Source organism: Amphiura filiformis, chromosome 1, assembly GCF_039555335.1.
Source record: "Amphiura filiformis chromosome 1, Afil_fr2py, whole genome shotgun sequence".
Lineage (NCBI taxonomy): Eukaryota > Metazoa > Echinodermata > Ophiuroidea > Amphilepidida > Amphiuridae > Amphiura > Amphiura filiformis.
The window spans coordinates 61,701,846-61,720,561 of NC_092628.1; the positions used below are offsets into that span (position 1 = coordinate 61,701,846).

At 36.6% G+C, this 18,716-nt stretch overlaps 1 pseudogene; it reads left to right on the forward strand.

The window, feature by feature from the left end:
- The first annotated feature begins 9,547 nt into the window (after window positions 1-9,547).
- The window catches only part of LOC140162115 (uncharacterized), a 42,142-nt pseudogene continuing 32,973 nt past the window's right edge, over window positions 9,548-18,716 (forward strand).

An 18,716-nucleotide genomic window follows, 5' to 3' on the forward strand; every position in this document is an offset into this window, starting at 1 on the left:
TAGGAAAGATAATGAAAATCCTGCATGTAAGTGATTGTCAGGAAATCTACACAGCAGCAACTTAACCCACTCATGAAAAATGATTTGAGATACTAAAAAATGAATTCCTCATTAGGTCAAAATAATTTTTATTTTTGGTCATTAATAGCCAAGGAAGAGCTTCTTGTGTGGTGTTGAAGATGACTTGGAATGTGTTTATATGCAGGCAGGGCATTGATGATGAATCAGTGCATTGGTCATCCATTTGGGCGGCCGGTCTCTAGATCATGAATTGCTAGTCATACAGAAATCCAATATGTAGCAAATGCGGCGGGATTGTATTACATCAAATATAGGTACATGTTGCCAATATTATGAGCCCTTGCTTCTCAAGTGTAACACCGACCTGTATATACGATTTTTTCTTCTTTGTCTTCTTTTTACATTATAATGAAAGCCTAAAATATGGATTGAAACAAGAGACTTGTGTCCTATATTATCTTGAGTGTTCTCGATAGTGAAAGGCAAGAGTTGTAACCCATTTCTTATAACTTCGCTTCATAAAGATTATGATATATACCTGTTCATTTTTTTTTGGGTGGGGTAGCCTGCTCGTATCTTGATAGGATGTTGGCAAAGTAATTTGAATGAGTACATTTTTAATACCTGGTACCTTAAAAGCAAACATAATAACAAGATTATCCCAGGTATCCCAGTAATCCCAGGAGTGAGGATGAGACAAAAATATTCTACAGCCAATTTTAAGTTTACCTTATATCAGGGATGATGAAAATGCTTTAGCAGCCCTTGCTTTTTTATTTTCAGAAATGTTATTATTGTTTTGCGGTATAACTAATAAAGACCTAGGCCTATAATAATGGGTGTGATTTTGTTTGGTTACCAATAGGAAGGAATCATTGTTTGCATTGCCAACACTCTTACAAGTTGAGCATGTGAGATGAATTATTCTCCTGAAATCTCATGAACATGATGAAATATAAATCAAGCATTTAAGCCTTATCTCTGAAATATTACAGAGACTTGACCACATTCCACATTCAGTTCAGTATATACATGCCCATTTTGCTTTGATATAACTCACATAACTATGTAAAGTGATTCATGGTTTCAGATTCAGTCTTTGAAACTTGTGAGGATATGTGTTAATAGATAACACCAGGATCTCCTTATATGCCTGTCCAACAAGGCACAGTTCTATAAACCCAATACTCTAAAAATGACATGTAAATGGTCGAATCCAACGAAAAGTGTACACGGCATGTTCAGGGCCATAACTTAAAAGTATTAATCAACTGGCATTCATTTTTGTATTGTGTTTATTCGCCTTGATCATACGCTTCGCGCCATATATAATAAGACCCCCTTCTGTGAAAAACTTAGACACAGAGACCCCAAAACATGCTATTTTTACCCATTTTTTCAAAATATTTCTTAAAGTATTTTTAAAAGCGTCTAAATCAGTTATGAAAAGAAGTCATTGGATTGAATCTAAATTGATTTCCTGAAAGGCGTGTATTCAAAGATTGTCTGTTCAATTTTTTACATTTTTGTACATAATTATGAATTTTTTGTGATCATTTTTTGAGTGGTATTTTTTTACATTACCTACGAATACAATTCTTCATAGCACTAGATATATCTCTATAAAATGGAAATCACTAATAAATGCGCAATTGATACAAGCTTTGATATGTCCAATACTTAAATGCATTGCATTCGGGCATCTTTATTATTGTGTTTAGCTGCCAGAAATTCTAAATGGCACAAAGGTAGGTTTGGTAAAAAATATGCATTACCTCCGAATACATGTTAAAAGCTGTGTCATTTCCACAAAGTGAGAGAATAGTAAACAATAGTTAAGCAATAGGTGCAGGGTAATACACTCTTTATTTCTACCAAGTTTCAATAGCCTGCGTTTAAATATTTCTGAGATGTCAACAATAAAAGCAAGTATTCAGAGGTAAATTTCGGTAACCGAATGTTACCTACGAATACAATTTTTATCATGACAGTATTGTGAAACACCGCCATTCATGCCAATGCCCATATTGGTACATAACGAAGGCCTGTATGTTTGCTATCAAATCATATGTCAATGAAAGTTGCGAATTCACATACATGCCCACCATGCAAAACTGAATACGGCTTAATTGTTGAAAAATATGTACTGAAATAGACGACGGTCTGCTCATTTGAAAGAAAAATCAGATTCAAAGAAGATTAGAAGGGATAAATACTTGGATTTGTCAACTGTCATGTGTGCTTCATTTTAAATGTTTACCGACCTTCTGGTGTCTGAGTAATTTGTGTCCAAATTGATTTATTCGAAGGTAACTTTTGACGTTTTCGCTAAGGTTACCTACGAATACCATGGAAAAAACGACTGTTCTCATTGTCTCATGATCTAGACAACATAATGATGGACCCTGGTATAAAGCTAATTGTAGTTGCCCTCAAACGAAAGGCCACAAGACGTAACTGACTCCAAGATGGACTTCACAAGTCTGCAATAACGGTTTTAAGCGAGTTGTGTGCAATTAAGCAAATTAAAGTCACTTTAGTGCCTTTGTTTCTTACTTCAATACTCTTTCAACCGCTGTGAACCGACATTATTAATACATGATAGGGTCTGAAGTATCAATAACGCACATAAAGAAAATGATACATTCAAAGTGCTTTATAAAATGAAGTTTTGATTGGGATATCCACCAAAAGTCTAATTCTTACCTACAAATACTGAAATGTTACTTACGAATACAGCATAATACATGACATGTGTAATGAAGTGTCGCTACCAATGGAAATTAATTGTCAAAAACTTTAAGCGGTACCCCAGGACACTATTATTACCCATATACGGATTCATTCAACAATTATTTATTGTGTAAAATTGCTGATTAACTACTTGTATATCAAAATGAAGTGGTCAAAATCTTGCTAAAAGCATCCAAAAATTTTTGATCTAAGGTAATAGCATTTATTCATTTGGACGTATCATCTGAAAGAGATCTAAAAACTATCATTTTATTAATTCATTACCATAATAGCAAACTTTAAACCTCTCAACTCAATATAGATATTGTTAAATCGCTCATGTTACCTACGAATACCCGGGTTTGTTCACCTTTTCATTGTATAAAGCGTTAGGTGTATGCTTATAATTCCTAATATTCTTGAAAACATATATCCTACTCGTTCTTATACAATGTGTAAATTGATTCATACTCATTTGATAAATAAAATACAGAAACTGACCTAAACTTCATTTTCAAAAATAAACTAGCATAAATTGACTAAGATCATATTGATCGCGTTATAAAAATAAAAACAAATATTTTCTGGTTGAGCTAGCATTTTCCTGACACCCTGTGGTCTACATTACACCGAAAAAAGCGTTAATGGGAATATTCCATTTGTTTTAGGTTGATTAGTATTGCGATAGTGAAAGCATCCTAGTGGTATTAAGTAGGTAACATTGGGTTTTGATATCACATTTACTATCACACGTCCTGGATTTATTTTTCAAGATTAGTAATGGCACTTTTGGTTCCTATAAGGCCAATATGTCATCAATCAATGGGCAAAAGGAAAAAATTGTGGAGACATTTTTATTTCGGACTTTTATTTTTGGCCCGTGGACCCTTTTGGTTGGATTCGACCAAATGTATAGGGTACAATCAGTAAATCACACTACATGAGGTCAATTTTTGAGCCACAATTTATTGTTGAATATAGAAGTTGTTATTTATGACATTGATGAGATGATTGTGGCTGATATTTAGACATACTAAGAATGAAAAAAAACCTTGCAGAATAATTATATCATTCTAGTAAATATTCTTCTTCTATAATTTCACTGTTTTATATACATGGAGTATGATACAGGTACACGTACACAAATGTATGATGTGAGCTTGGTGGGTTGGTCAAGTCCGAAATCCTTGGAAAGTACTATCATCCCATGTGACTGGTCAATGATTGCATGCTGGTTATGGCCTAGATATGTCAAATAACTTTGCAATATGTGACCAGCTTTGTATGCCCTCAAGGGCTAAATAGCCTAATAGATGAGACAAGCATACCTACTGTTAATATGTTAGTAAGCCAATGAGGAGTATGTGTCCTCATACCAGGACAAGGTCATTTGCATAGTACAGCCATCTTGCTGGGCTGGTTATCACTGGACATTACTGTGTAGGTAAGTGTTATGTACACTGTCTCGAAATGTTCATGCCTGAAGTTATGTTGTGCATTGTACACCAAAAAGAATAAATGATAATATATTAATTTTGCTTCATATAATAAGTATGTAGGTGTTTGATAAGAATTAGAATTCACTGATGAAAGATAATTTTAAGTGTATAAATTTTCAGACTGTGAAAATATTCATGCACAAAATATTGACAAGTGTTTGTAGTAACCCTGGAGTGTGCTTTGTTGCCTGCCATGTATTTGGGTCACAGAGGAGATTTTGGGCTTTACTGCTTCTTGCAGTGTCACCAAAAATGAAGATAGTGTATGTTTGATGGATAACATTTTACAGCTTTTCCATTGATGTTGCTTTTGGGAAAAAGAGTGGGAAATTCTTGTAGACTTAGTGCTTTTTATATGGCTATTCAAATTATGTTTGTGGACTTGGATGGTTCTTTTTTCATAGAAAATAAAGGTCAATGAAATAATAAAAGTGCAACCTCGAAAAACCAGTGATGTTTTCTTTAGCTTCCTCCAAAATAATTGATGAAATGTTGGTTTAACACACTTTAATGAAAGAAAAAGGGAACATTTGTGGTGAATAATTGATGATGTGTACAGGAAGGGTTTTCATTTATTCCTACTGGAGTGTGCATATATTTATGCATGTGTGTGTGCATATTGTTAAGTTAGTGTAAGGTGGCGCACATGTGAGTGAATGTCGACATCACAATATCTTCAGATTATTTTATCAATACAACTTGTGAGAGTATTATGCTATAAAAGTAAGTTAGTGATTGGGTGATTAAATCAAGTCATGTATTAAGGGAATCTCATGGGCTGAAAAGCAAAGTCATATCTCTTGCTGAATGGGTTTTTATGCAGTTAAAAAAAAAAAAAAAAAGGTTATAGGCCTACAGTGCAAATATTTTTGAATAGAAAAGGCTGAAGGTAAAATGATTTTCATTCACACAGGGACAAATTATTCATCTGTAATAGCAATAACATGAAATATTTTGATAAATTTCAATTGGAACGTGAATTGTGCTTCAGAGATGGCGGTGTATTGTACAAATGATAAGAAGCAAATGTTTTAATTAAATTGCATCAACTTACAATGTGTTAATAAGTTAAGACTAATTATGTTGTTGTGGCAAAACTGACCATTACACTGATGGCCAGATGGTCAAACAAAGGGGCCATTGGTCAACTTCAAGGCCCAACATTTCTTTTGTTCTGGGTCAAAATGTAGAGAATGACCAGACTTGTCATTCATTCACAAAGGAGCTGTGGTCAGACTGACCATTACTGACCTAAAGTGACCAGACAAAACAGTAATCCCTGGTGGCAAAACTTTTCCTGAATTGTGGGAAGATTATTATGCAATTTGGACAAATTTTGGGACTGTTTTAGTTGAGGCTAAGCTGTAATCCATGGTATACCAGATTAACACCTGTGTGGTTTACAATTCAAGTGTGGGAAGTCTATTTTGCCTTAATATTAAGGTCAATCTTGGATAATGTAGTGTACATGATTTCTATGCAGTACACAGGATGATTTACTGTTTCTGATGTTGATTAAGATACTTCTTGCATCAATCCCTGAGATGTGTAATAAGCAGTGTAAGAACTTCTTAATCAACATCTGAGAGGTAAGATCACTCTGTTTAGGAGTCTACAATATGTTTTTGGATTAAAATTTGTCTCTGTGTCCACCATATAAATAATTAGGTCTTCACTTATTTTCTTTGTACAATTCGGTACTCTTTACTTTAAAATATACTTAGGAATAGGAGCAAGATTCTTGTACCAGATAATCACATATTAGAAATAATTCCTAACACCATCATCATAATAGCACATGTGAGTGAATTATTGAAGTAAATCAGTATAGACCAGGGGTATTCTATAAATCCCTCCGCATACTGCAGCACCCAAAATCAAGGCATGTATCATGTATTGACCAAGTGGTGAACTGTCATAGCCCCCTCTAGTGTGCAAAAATGACTTAGATTGGAATCGGATAAACTTACAGGCACTTGCTGCTTGCCAGCTACTAGTCTTTTATTCATAAGGTGTAGTGGTCAACATAGCTTATTGCGTTAATTTGTGGTTGAAGTAGATGAGAAGATTGTTTTATTAACAAGCTTTTGTTGTCACTGGCACCATGTGAGGCCAACAGAATGGTCAGTAATGACCAGTGTTGGATGGATGTAACTTTGTATTTGCTTAATTACTAAGAATCTGTAACACATTGAGTTTTTGATGCAAAGGGACAACTGAATTGGAAAGAGAATTGTTTTGCATATTGAAGTTGACTTTTCCAGATGTCTACAAATCATGTCCTTTTCCTCCATTTTGCCCTAAATATCAACTTCTGTCAGCAATGACAGTTCGGAAGTTTTATTGTTTTTTTAGAGAAGTTACTTAAAATCAGTTAAGAATTGAAATAAAAAAAATTAAAATAAATGTTTAATATAAGATACTACATTACCATAAAATGATAATATTTTAAAGATATTTTGAAGACCCAACATGATATGAACCAGAATAGATTTTGGTATTCAGATTTCAGCAATTGAGGATTCTATGTGCATTTGCCAAAGCTAGACCACATTTATAATGCATGTTTGCTTTTTAACTTGCCCTTTAAAATACCACTATGCTGCATCATTTAGTAATGAAGTTGTGATTTCCATGCCAATAAACACATGTTGCTAGTGAAGATCTCTCCTACCTCAGTGGTGGTGGTATCACCGTAACCATGTATTTGGATCCATTGTACTCTCATCACTTGTTATTAAAATGTGGTGCACTTTCACTTAGGACAAATCCCACCCCTTAAATCATACATATGGGTCATTTGATTTTTTACGCCAACCCCCTCCAGCCAAGCAATATCCAATTGTTGCGAAGCACCATTGCAGAGAGAAACTGGCCCCAACGATTCTAATGAATTATACATGAGTTGTAAGGAGCCTCATGCATTGCTGTTGGAAGCAGTAGTGTTTATCTATGTATGCTGTGCCTGTGTTGCCAGCAGTGTGCAGTGCTGGCGAGTATTGTTGTCATTAGTGCTGCTGCTGACCTCAAGTTAGGTCATTTACGCCAGAGATATTTACATGTTAACTGGCACTAGGCCAGCCCAACAGAGCGTGCACTACACTACCTATATGTGATCATTTGCATATACTCAGGGATATGATATAGTAAGTGAACATTTGGGGATGGACATCTAAACGTAAGCATATGTGGAACATGATGGAGAGAGAGATGCTAGTACATGTATAGTGTGACCTATAATGCCAGTTGCTGCTGCTGCTGCTGATTCTAGCTATGCTATGGACACATTAAATCACATTGCCTACAGCTAGCTAGCTGTCTTTAATTTTACTACTTCAGACATTCACCATCTTCAAAGAAGAGAAAACACTACATCCAAACCAAATTTGCTACCTCTACTATAGGGGTTGCTAGCTGAATGTTGTGAGAGAAACAAACTCTTTGATGCAGTGGTCTTGGAGTATCATTGCATGTTACAGTGGATACAGGGACTGGAGTGTAAATAACAGCTGTATTTACCAGGCCATCCAACAGACAGAATGATGGTGATTCCACAAGGTCCTCCTGCTCAGAGGAGTAAGTATCATTTTGAAGGCTTGTTAGGGTCATGTAATAAAATAATGCACAACTTGGCCTTGTGTTGTGTCAGCTTGTGAAGCACATTTTCAACCTTGGCCTAAACTTGAGTCCAAGTCAATAATTATTATTTGGCATTGACCATGTTGACATGGAATTAAGCTTTGGCTGGCTGGCCAGCCAGCCAGCCCCTGTCCATTCAATGTGCCCTTACACAATGTTATGTTGTTGAGTCATACATTGTGTAATGTCTTATTGGCTTCAAGGTGGGTTGTTGAAGTCAAGATTGTGAGGTTTGACATATGATCTAAGGAGAGTCTGATATGAGCTAGGCCAACAGGAGGAAGGGAACTCAGGATAAGTTAGCCACCCGCAATTGATTGTACAAAGTCTGCTTGCTTGCTTGCTTAGTCTGATGACACAGGCAAACCCTGCAAACTAAAGTTTGTGCCTTAGCCCTAAACTTTATACACTCTGTTCACATTATGTGGGAAGTGTAAGGTTATATTTGCTAGCCTATAGTTGAGGAAACCTAATTTTTCAGTTCACTTGGGTGATTTCCTGCTGTCGTTATTAATCTGCTGATATTGTTTGATATATGTCTGTATCTGGTCACTGTTGTCATACATTAATCGGCAATTTACTATATCATCTTTTTTTTTGTTTTCTCATAATCATAAGTTTATGTGCTATACATGTTTTGCGAGTTTGTTTCCAATCATTATCAGTCAAACATCAGTATCGTGGTTACTATGCACTATACATGTTGTACGAGTGAAATCGCTATGTTTCAAATAAGGGCGCGAACTTGAACACATGAGGGCGCAAACACATACACACAATCGTTTACCGATGTATGCGTGGGATGTATGTTACTAGGCCACACAATGTTGTCACCCTGTGTGGACGTGACTACATGAATTGGCTACATACCAAATGTGCAGTACGAACTGACTCCGCCCTATCAACATTGAAATGCCCTGGGAAATCATGCACTGGTAGTCAGTTGAATGTTTACCAATGACCTTGGACTTGGTAAATATCTATTACACTTGACTATGCACAATTTTTGTGTTGTGTAAGAAGGAAACTAGCTACGTTGCATACATTTTGTGTGTGTGGTAACAGCATGGCGTTGGTAATGAACGCTACCACCATGGTGGTATTTAATTTGGGAAGTGACCCTTAACTGAATAACAAAAAAAGAAAAGAAAACTTGATCCTACACATCACTTAACATTAACACTGCAAATGGTACCTTTTGTGAAAACAAGAATGATTTTTTTTGCATGCATGAAAAACAGTGAAATAATTACCAGAAAATATTTCAACCTGTGAAAAAGAAATCTTCCCAGCATAATTATGTACTGATCTGTTCCCAGAGGAGTGTACTCATTGGCTGCCCTGCGGGCTGTTCCATGTTCCAGGCATAGTGTACAGAAAGAAAGTTGTGGGAAAGATTATCTATTCATAGTTTTGGGCTCAAGTCAGATTCATCTTACATAACTTGCAATATTTCCGAATCAAAATTGGTATATATCTTAAAAAGTCTCACATGCAGTAGTTAGTTTTAAATAGGTAGCAAGATAACGCTTTATATCGCAGATTCAGAAACAAGCACTAGTTTATGTAGATGAGAGCAAAACTTACTCGGTTCAATTTTGTGCCGAACAAAGTATAGATGTTATTTCGGCAAAGTTAAGGTCAGTCATTGTCATGATGGGTGTACTTTGTTGCATGGCAGTCTCATTTCCTGTGTCAGAGTTCACTAGAGTGTAATCTCAACATTCAACATGCATTTTGGAGACGAGCGGACATACTCGTATTTAAAAAAAAACCAACATTTGGATTGGTACACAGGGTATTGGACTGTCCTTGTGCAGTGCTTATAATACATTGTAGGTAGCCATTTGTTTGATAGAGAAGTTTAATGAACAATCACTTTGTTTCTCATATCTTGAATGTTTTCACGTATGATACAACATCACAATGGCACTACCTGTGCCGTTCGTCAAACATTAATGAGCGCCCCCACATCTTAATTTATGTATCCGTTGGGTTCAAGATGCAAGCGGACAGTCACAATTTTTATCAAGTATGGAATATACAGTCGTGGTACACGAATATCCACAAATTGCGAAATGTTATCACTGGAATTGTTGGGCAGTTCATGTCAAAATGAGCCGATCATGTACCTTTTGCTCAGGACCAAGCTTGCCGAGACGATTGTTTTTGTTACTTCTCACATTGTTAGGGACACAACATGGTTTTGGTATGTTAAAAGTCTGTTGTCTGTCTGCTAGTTTACCCATTACGTTCAGCACAGGTTTACATTGCATTTAAATCATGTGGTCGGGGTGTGTGTGCGTGCGGTGAAATTCTAGTCTGGAAGACGGATCCATTTAGGCCTACTCAGTGCCTGAAAGAATTGTGTTGCACTTTGATTTTAGGTTCAGGTTCATTAAATGTGCGAGCAAACAGGTAGGCCTAAATGTACAAAATGCTGTGTTGAAAGTGTAAGTAAATCAAAACAAAGTGCATGTAATTCAAAGCAAAGTACATGTAATTCAAAACAAGCAAAGCTTTTTACCGAAGGAAAAAGAAGGTTTAAACCATGATTCTGCTAAAAATTATATATTTGGTCTCTAGAATATTATTTTCCTGTACAATTCACCCTAATAAGTGGTGCAGAAGTAAATAAGTATGTCATTGGGCATACAGCACCTGTTTAAAGAGCTCAACTGAGAAGTGGTAATTTGTGTGTCCGGGGAGGGGGGACATCATGTCTACAGGCCCAAACCAGTTCAAAAATTAAGAAAGTATTGATGGTAATGGTCAATTTTCTATTTTAGTCCTTAATTTTGTGAGTCTCTTGACCAATATCACCCTACAGGCTGACCTACTTCAAAATTTACTTGAGGAGATTAATACTTAAAAGAACTTGAGTTGTCATCACTTAATGACTCATAAGAAAAACTATAGAAACATATCTCCAATAACAGTGTTCTGACATGTTTATGTTGACGCTAATGTACATTAAGACCCCTTGCAATTACACTAAAATTGATGTTGATCATGGTTATTTAATTTTGCAGATGATGCTTCCTTCCTTTTGACTGGACTGACCTACTTTGTTACTTCATAATTACATGTAAAAATTGACTACTTTGACAGTGAATAAAGAAACATATTTTGAGAGGGAGAGAATTGGTGCAATGCTATGAGCAAAATTCATTTGTAGCTTTGATTTATAAATATTCTTGACTGTTGTTTCACTTTGATTTTTTTAATGCCTGAGATGATTAGTTTATGATTAAAATGACCAATTACTACAAATGAGTTCTAAAGCCAAAGTTGGATATGAATTCAAAAATAATTTGAATTGGTGCTACATTATTAACAGAATTCATTTGCAGCAATTAATCTTGACCGTTGTTATTGTTATCTTTAAAATAGACCTGGATTTCAAATACCTGGTAATGGGTAGTTATGATTAAAAAAGTTACCAAAAGAAATGAATGAATTGGATAATTTCAGTAGATTTTGATGTTTTACCATTCTTGAAAGGGGCAATCAGTAGATTTGATTGAATAGGTTGTTAATCTTTGGTCAGGTATGATTCTCACATTATGAAGGTATCCTTATTGTTATGGTTTGTAGCCTTGTCCTTAGGTGACCTAACAGCCATGAAGATTAGATTTAAGCTGTTGTGGTGGTAAAAAATATTGACCATTGGATATTTTTAAATTGGACCATTGGATATTTTTAAACTAGATAGATTAAATTCATCAAATAGTGGTAATTTACAGTGGTAAAGATGCAACATTACACAAGTCTTTGGTTCCAAATTTAGCACCATATGCTGTACCCTTTCTACCATAAATTTTCATCAAGTAATAAAGAGAAGGAAAGTAGAAAAAACTCACAAATTGATTTGTTGGAGTAGCAGGGGTATTGAAATAATGCAAGAAATCTATATTGGATGAGAGAAATTGAAGACTCACAAGATTGAAACTTGCTTTTGTCATGCTCTTCACAAATGTACAATTTTACAAGCCGTTTGCATACAGTGGAATTTTCTCATGCATGTGATTAAATGCAAGTAAAAAGACAAAGTCAACATTCATTTTATTGATGTCACTTTTAGAAAACCAAAAACATTGAAATTTTGATGTACTCGTTGGTGAGAATTGACAACTCAATGATGGAAAAAACATTGACATTATCGAACATGCTGAAACACCGTAATTGGATTCACTGTGAAGGTGATGACACAAGAGGCTTAGAACAAACAAAAATCCTCTTAAAAAGTACATGTTACAGAGAATTTATCCAGGCATTTATTAGTGCACTCACCAAATGTTCTGAAGGGCTTACATATTTTCTGTAGTAGTAACTTATGCCAAAATGTGTCCTTTTCAAGGGATTTCTTTTCATCTCCACAATCATAAAAATAAGATGCAATGAATGACATTATAAATTTTGAGAGAAATAAAAATGTTGATTATTCCCCAAACACACTTTCTTATCCTGTTGTTGTCACAGGATACTTATTTAATTCTAGGACCTTAGATGTGATACAATTTGAAAAAATTTATTACAGGGAATGAAAATGTTTTTGTAGTGTCATGCACTTCTTGCTGCACCTTTTTCTAGTGAATGATGTTGAGCAGATCATTTCAGTACATCATAATGCTTCTAGAGAACATAAATCTTGCCCAATAAGGTAAATATTTATTCAGATATGTTTGGCTCAAGATAACTTTCAAAATTTGAAAAACAAATTATGCAGCATCTCTTTTGCCTGCTGATGGATTGACACAAAATGTCATGTTGTCTTTTAGTGTCATGTTTTTGGAAGCTTCTAGATGAATTTTTCACATTGACCTGCTTCCCAGATATCTTGGATAATGAAATAACAGTCAATTCAGTATCGAAGTTACGTAATGTTACTATGTCAACGGGATCACGCGCTAAAGTAATGAACCACGATCGAAATGATCACCACATAAAGTATATGGCACTCGAAGGCATACCAAAGTAGCGTGATCCGGTAACCAAGAGAATTACGTAACCACTTCGATGCTGAATAGCTTTCTGGTGTGGGTTTCTGGTTTGGGAGAAAAGGAGGACAATTTCATTAATGCAGTACACTTTGATTGTTGAACTATTGCTAGTAAATATCAACAACAAATCTTCCCATACTGTCTATTTTTGTGATAAGTGTTTTCATGGTGGAAATTTCCTTTAAACTTCCGCTGATATCATGTTGGTGGCGCTCTACTAGATCAGCTGCACTTTTTCTTCGCTCCGATTATACAAGCAGTTTAAACTATTTTGTGGACAATATTATAACTTTTTATGAACTTGTGAGTAATATGTGACCAGTTTGAACTTCTTTGTGATAATTTTGAATTGCGTCTTGTCTAGTATTTTTCGATATTTTCTTCGGTTCGTGCATCACTGTATTTACGTACTGTTGAATTCGTCAGCCATGTACTGTAGGCCTACTTAGTGTTTTCATGATGTGTCGTCTAACATATTCGAAGGACACCTTGTTATCTATCCGAAAAGGTGTGATAAACTCTATTGAACCAAAACCATTCACCCCAGACAAGTGGAATGAACTAAAACGATTGAACGTTGTTAGAAAAACAAAGCGTGGGCGACGAGGTGGAAAGCGTTTAAGACGAAGGATCAACTCGATTGTTACTAATCGATTACCATCTCAGCAGTTTCTTGGAAATGAGAGTGCCACCAAAACAATAAATCCTCACAACTTGATTCGTGTCAAAAAGTGCAATTCAAATACACCCTCTGCAAAGTTCGCTGTTTGGAATGGCCAATCAATTAGGGGGCGTAAGAAAGCTTCCGCAATAATTGATCTTGTGATATCCGAACATCTGGACATTTTAGCGATAACTGAGAGTTGGCTAACTGGTGATGAAAGAGATAATCGAATTCTTTCTGACTTGAAAAATGCTCTTCCTGACTATGTTATGCATCATGTTCCGCGCCCGAAACGGGGTGGTGGTGTTGCTGTGCTCTTGCGCAGAGGATTTGACATTGTTATCAACCCGTCTTTTCTCGCTAAATCTTTCGAACAAATGGACGTGACAATTTCGTCGAAATCTTCATCCATAAGGCTTTACGTCATTTATCAACCCTATCCATCCAAGGTTAACAAGTTCACAGCGAAGATGTTCTTCGATGAATTTTCTGCATTTGTGGAGACATGTACATCCCTTGCTATTCCATTTGTAATAGCGGCGATTTCAACTTCCATGTGGACGTTCTGGATTATCGCGAAGCTATCATCTTTCGTGAACTTCTTGATTCTGCTTCATTTGATCAGCATGTAGACAAACCTACACATCGCTGCGGTCATACGCTAGATTTGGTGATTACTGGCGCAGCTCGATTCCATCATTTCTGATTTGACAATTGATGATACACTTCCATCTGATCATTTTGCTGTCATTTGCAAGCTTGCTGTGTCCGTCCACCTGTCACCAAACATCAGTTTCGCTTTGCGCAAACTACGTGACATCGATATCAATGCATTTAATAATGACATCGCTGCTTCGTCTCTTGTGACTGATCCAGCCAATGACGTTGAGTCCCTCAGTACTCAATTTGACAATGTCATGTCTGACTTGTTAGATTGTCATGCTCCGGAGGTTTCTAGAAGCGTTTCATTGCGACCTCATGCCCCCTGGTATGATGAGGCGCTCCGTAAAGAAAAGCAGGAGCGTAAATCGCTGTGAGCGTCAGTTTTGTAAATCTGGACTTGAAGTACACAGACAAACCTATCGTGATCAGTGCAAGAAATACTCAGCTAAGCTAGAAGAAGCAAAATCTAACTACCATAAATTGCAACTGAAGGACTGCGACCAAAAACAGTTGTTTCGACAGGTAGACAAAATGTGTTCGACTGGCTCCAACAGAACTCTTCCTCCCATGACAGCACTGAAAAGCTGGCAAATGACTTCATGAGTTTTTTGCGGATAAGATCCGGAAAGTTAGAGATAAGCTTGACAACATCACTCTGCAACCATCCGTGCCTTCTGAACAAAACCATACCTCAACTTTCAGTAATTTCTGCGAGGTATCTGAAGAGACTATCCATCGTATCATCATGAAATCACCATCGTCGACATGCTCGCTGGACTCAATTCCAACTTCGCTCCTAAAAGAATGCCTTCCTGAGTTACTTCCATCGATTACTAAAATTGTCAATCGTTCGCTCCTATCTGGCATCTTTCCTGCATCATACAAGGTTTCTAGTGTAACTCCCTTGATCAAGAAACCTGGACTGGACGTTAATATACTGAACAACTACAGGCCTATCTCCAACCTGAAGTTTGTCTCAAAGGTTGTTGAGAGGGCGGTGTCAGCCCAGCTTCAAGAATACATGCTTGATAACGAACTGTATGGTAGTAGACAATCAGCGTATCGCAAGCATTTCAGCACGGAGACTGCTCTAGTGCGAGTACAGAACGATATATTGCGTGCTGTTGACCAGCGTTCTGATGTTGTGCTTGTTCTACTCGATCTCTCGGCGCCTTTGATACAGTCGACCATCAGATATTACTTGGCGGCTGAGAGATCGTTACGGAGTCCACGGAAAAGCGCTTGCCTGGTGTACTAGCTACCTTTGTAATCGTCAACAATCAGTTGTTATTGGCGACAGTGTATCTGCGACACACTTCATGAACTGCTCCGTACCTCAAGGATCTGTCGCTGGACCATTCATGTTTACAGTTTATGCTGCTCCGCTTGAAGACTTGATTAGGTCATATGGTGTTGAAACTATGATCACGCGGACGATACACAGTTGTATCTTGTATTGGATCCCAGTAGCGACGGCCAACTTCAACGCCTTGAAGACTGCGTTCGTGGCGTGAAAGCGTGGACTGCAGAAAATAGATTGCTTCTGAGCGATTCAAAGACTGAGGTGTTGCATTTATCTTCGCGATTTAGCAGGAATCCGACACCAATTTCTACCATCAAAGTTGGCGACTCAGAAGTTGACATGGCTTCAGATGTGCGCAACCTTGGAGTCCTATTTGACCAGTACATGACGCTCATACCTCAAGTGAACAATGTGTGTGCGCTGCGTGTCTGGCTATCTCCAAAATTGGCCGTGATTCGGAAATACATCGACCGTCCCCACGGCAGAACGTTTAGTGCATGCATTTGTGACATCCAGACTTGATGCTAACAATAGTCTGCTCTTTGGTCTAACAAGTTCTGCAATTTCTAAGCTTCAACGGGTACAAAACAGTGCCGTGCGACTTGTTTTAGGAGTGAGTGGCCATCGCGTTAATATCAACGACGACGCCGAAATGAGCTGCACTGGCTTCCTGTGAAAGATCGAATTGTCTTCAAAATCCTCATGATCACATACAAATCGCTGAATGGACTAGCTCCACCTTACCTGAAAGAACTTCTTAACACCTACAAACCGAGCCGCTCCCTTCGGTCGTCGCCGCTTTCTCTCCTTGAAGTACCACGGACTGTAGCAACATCAGCGCACGGAGAGCGTGCCTTCTCAGTTTCTTCACCTAAGTTGTGGAATGGGTTACCTCAGCAGATTAGGAATGCCGCGTCACTTGCCACCTTCAAGAAACTGTTAAAAACTCATCTTTTTATCAATCCAACAGTTTAAATTATATGTGATTTGCTGCTATGTTGTGCGTGGTATCCAGTTAAGCAGACGTTTTAGTTTCTCACCTCGGTTTTTTCCATCATTCGGTGTGTCCATTCCACGGAGGTGATGGTCTGTTTTTGCTCTCTCCAACTCGTCTGCTGCCTGGATACCATGCATAAATCAATGTTGTGCAATCTTTCTTTTCAGATTGCTTATGTTGTTTTTAAGTCATATGTATATTGTATGTTTTGGACCTATACTATGTTTGCTTTTTAAATCACGTTTTATCGTATGGTCATGTTTATGAGTGCTGCTTTCACTCTCTGAAATTTGTATATTTAATGCGGTTTTATCATTGTTTTTTTATAACTTTTAATTTTGTGTATTGGTTGTATATTTATGTAAAGCGCTTAGAGGCCTTTTTAAGGTATTTCTGCGCTATACAAGCGCCTCATTATTATTATTATTATTATTATTAGATTAGTATTCACTCAGAACACACAAATTGCACATACTGTTCTTTTAATAGCTCCAATATGATTGTGCACTCACACACTGATGCAAATACATTAGGTACAAAACTCATTATACTCCACAACAAAAGGTTAATTGTTCTGTTGCTATTAAATGTGGAGTTTTGGACTGTGACTTTGGGGATGAGAGCATGTTGGCTCATTATACATATTGGTACAACATCCAGTACATGTATTTGATATGAACAATTTAAAATTAACATCTGGTGATACCGTTCAAAACTGACATAATAATACATAGAGTTCTGCAGTGAATAAATTTGCATGCATATAAAACACATCAGATGTATAAGGCCATTGATCAGTGGTCAGTTTTAGTATTTGGATGTTTTTATTTAATAAATTCAAAATCAATTAAAAGCGACAACTAATATAATTTATTCAACTTTCCTGTAATTTTAGAATGGAAAGCAGATGTTTTATTAATATATTGATATGATAAAATAAAAGAAATAAAACATAAAAAAGCTAGGCAATCCTCATCAGTAAATTATGATAAAATTGTGCAAATAAATGAATTGCCTGTGTGCTGAAAATGAGTCCATGCCGAACTTGCGAGGGGCTATTTTTCATCGTGGATGTAGAGTGTAACGTGAGCTAAGCCAATGAGAAATTCTTGAAATGAATCCCGTTCTATTTCTGTTCTCTGTACACATGCAAGCAAGGGTAATATAAAGCGTGAAACATTGACTCTCCTCAAGCATAATACATTTTCTGACCTTTACAATTGATTCCTTTTTATCCATCAGGGTTACTGACTCTCATCATAGTTATGTTTTTTGTTATTTTGTAAGTATAGTGTTTGGTCGTTTTGCATTGTCATGTTTCTTTAATTTCATTTATACAAATAGAACATTGGGACATTTGTCACGAATTGCTGTATTAGTGAGCACAATCTTTAGGTGGATACAAAAAAGTAAGTGTATACTGTGGAAATTAAAGGGACATGTTTGCACAGTGAATCATGCTTGTTCCACATTAATCATTTTCCAAGTAAAATGTATCCAAGCGCTTGCTGCTTTAGCTCCATGCTGTCGCTCCATGCAGCCTCATGAATACATGAATAGAAACTATGATATTTGTAATAATATGTGGTGAGACAGATGCAAGATTCTCCAGTCATTTTTAATATTGCAACATCAGTGTGTGCTGCTTGGATGTTGTACTGTGCTTAGCATCTTCTTGTGTAACATTATCATTTTACCAACAGATAGAAAGATGAGAGTGACAATACAGCTTTTATTACAAGTGACAACGCCACTTGGGATTGCCTAATGTAATAAATAGAAAGATGAAAAGGATGCAGAGTTGATTGTAACAAATTTTACATATGTTGACCAGTATTTTTGGGTAGATTTTCAAAGCAATATTGTAACATGCTCATAAGAAATAAATTTGTATTTCTTTGCCACAAAATGTTAGTTTTCACTGTCAGATATGTATGTCCCCTTTTAATTTTGAGCCAAGTGAATGAGGCGAATCAAAGAAAATCGCTATTTAATTCCAGCATCTATGTTGCTAGTGCATACTACTCCATCGATTGTGACTGAGGTCGGTACTTTTGATGTGTTATGGCCATCCTGTACGCCATGTATATAATATTATGAACATTGCATACTCATAATATTTTGGTTGTATGAATAAAATGATGGAATTATTGTTTTATTAAAAATCACAGATTTTGTCTCAAATACAGCACCT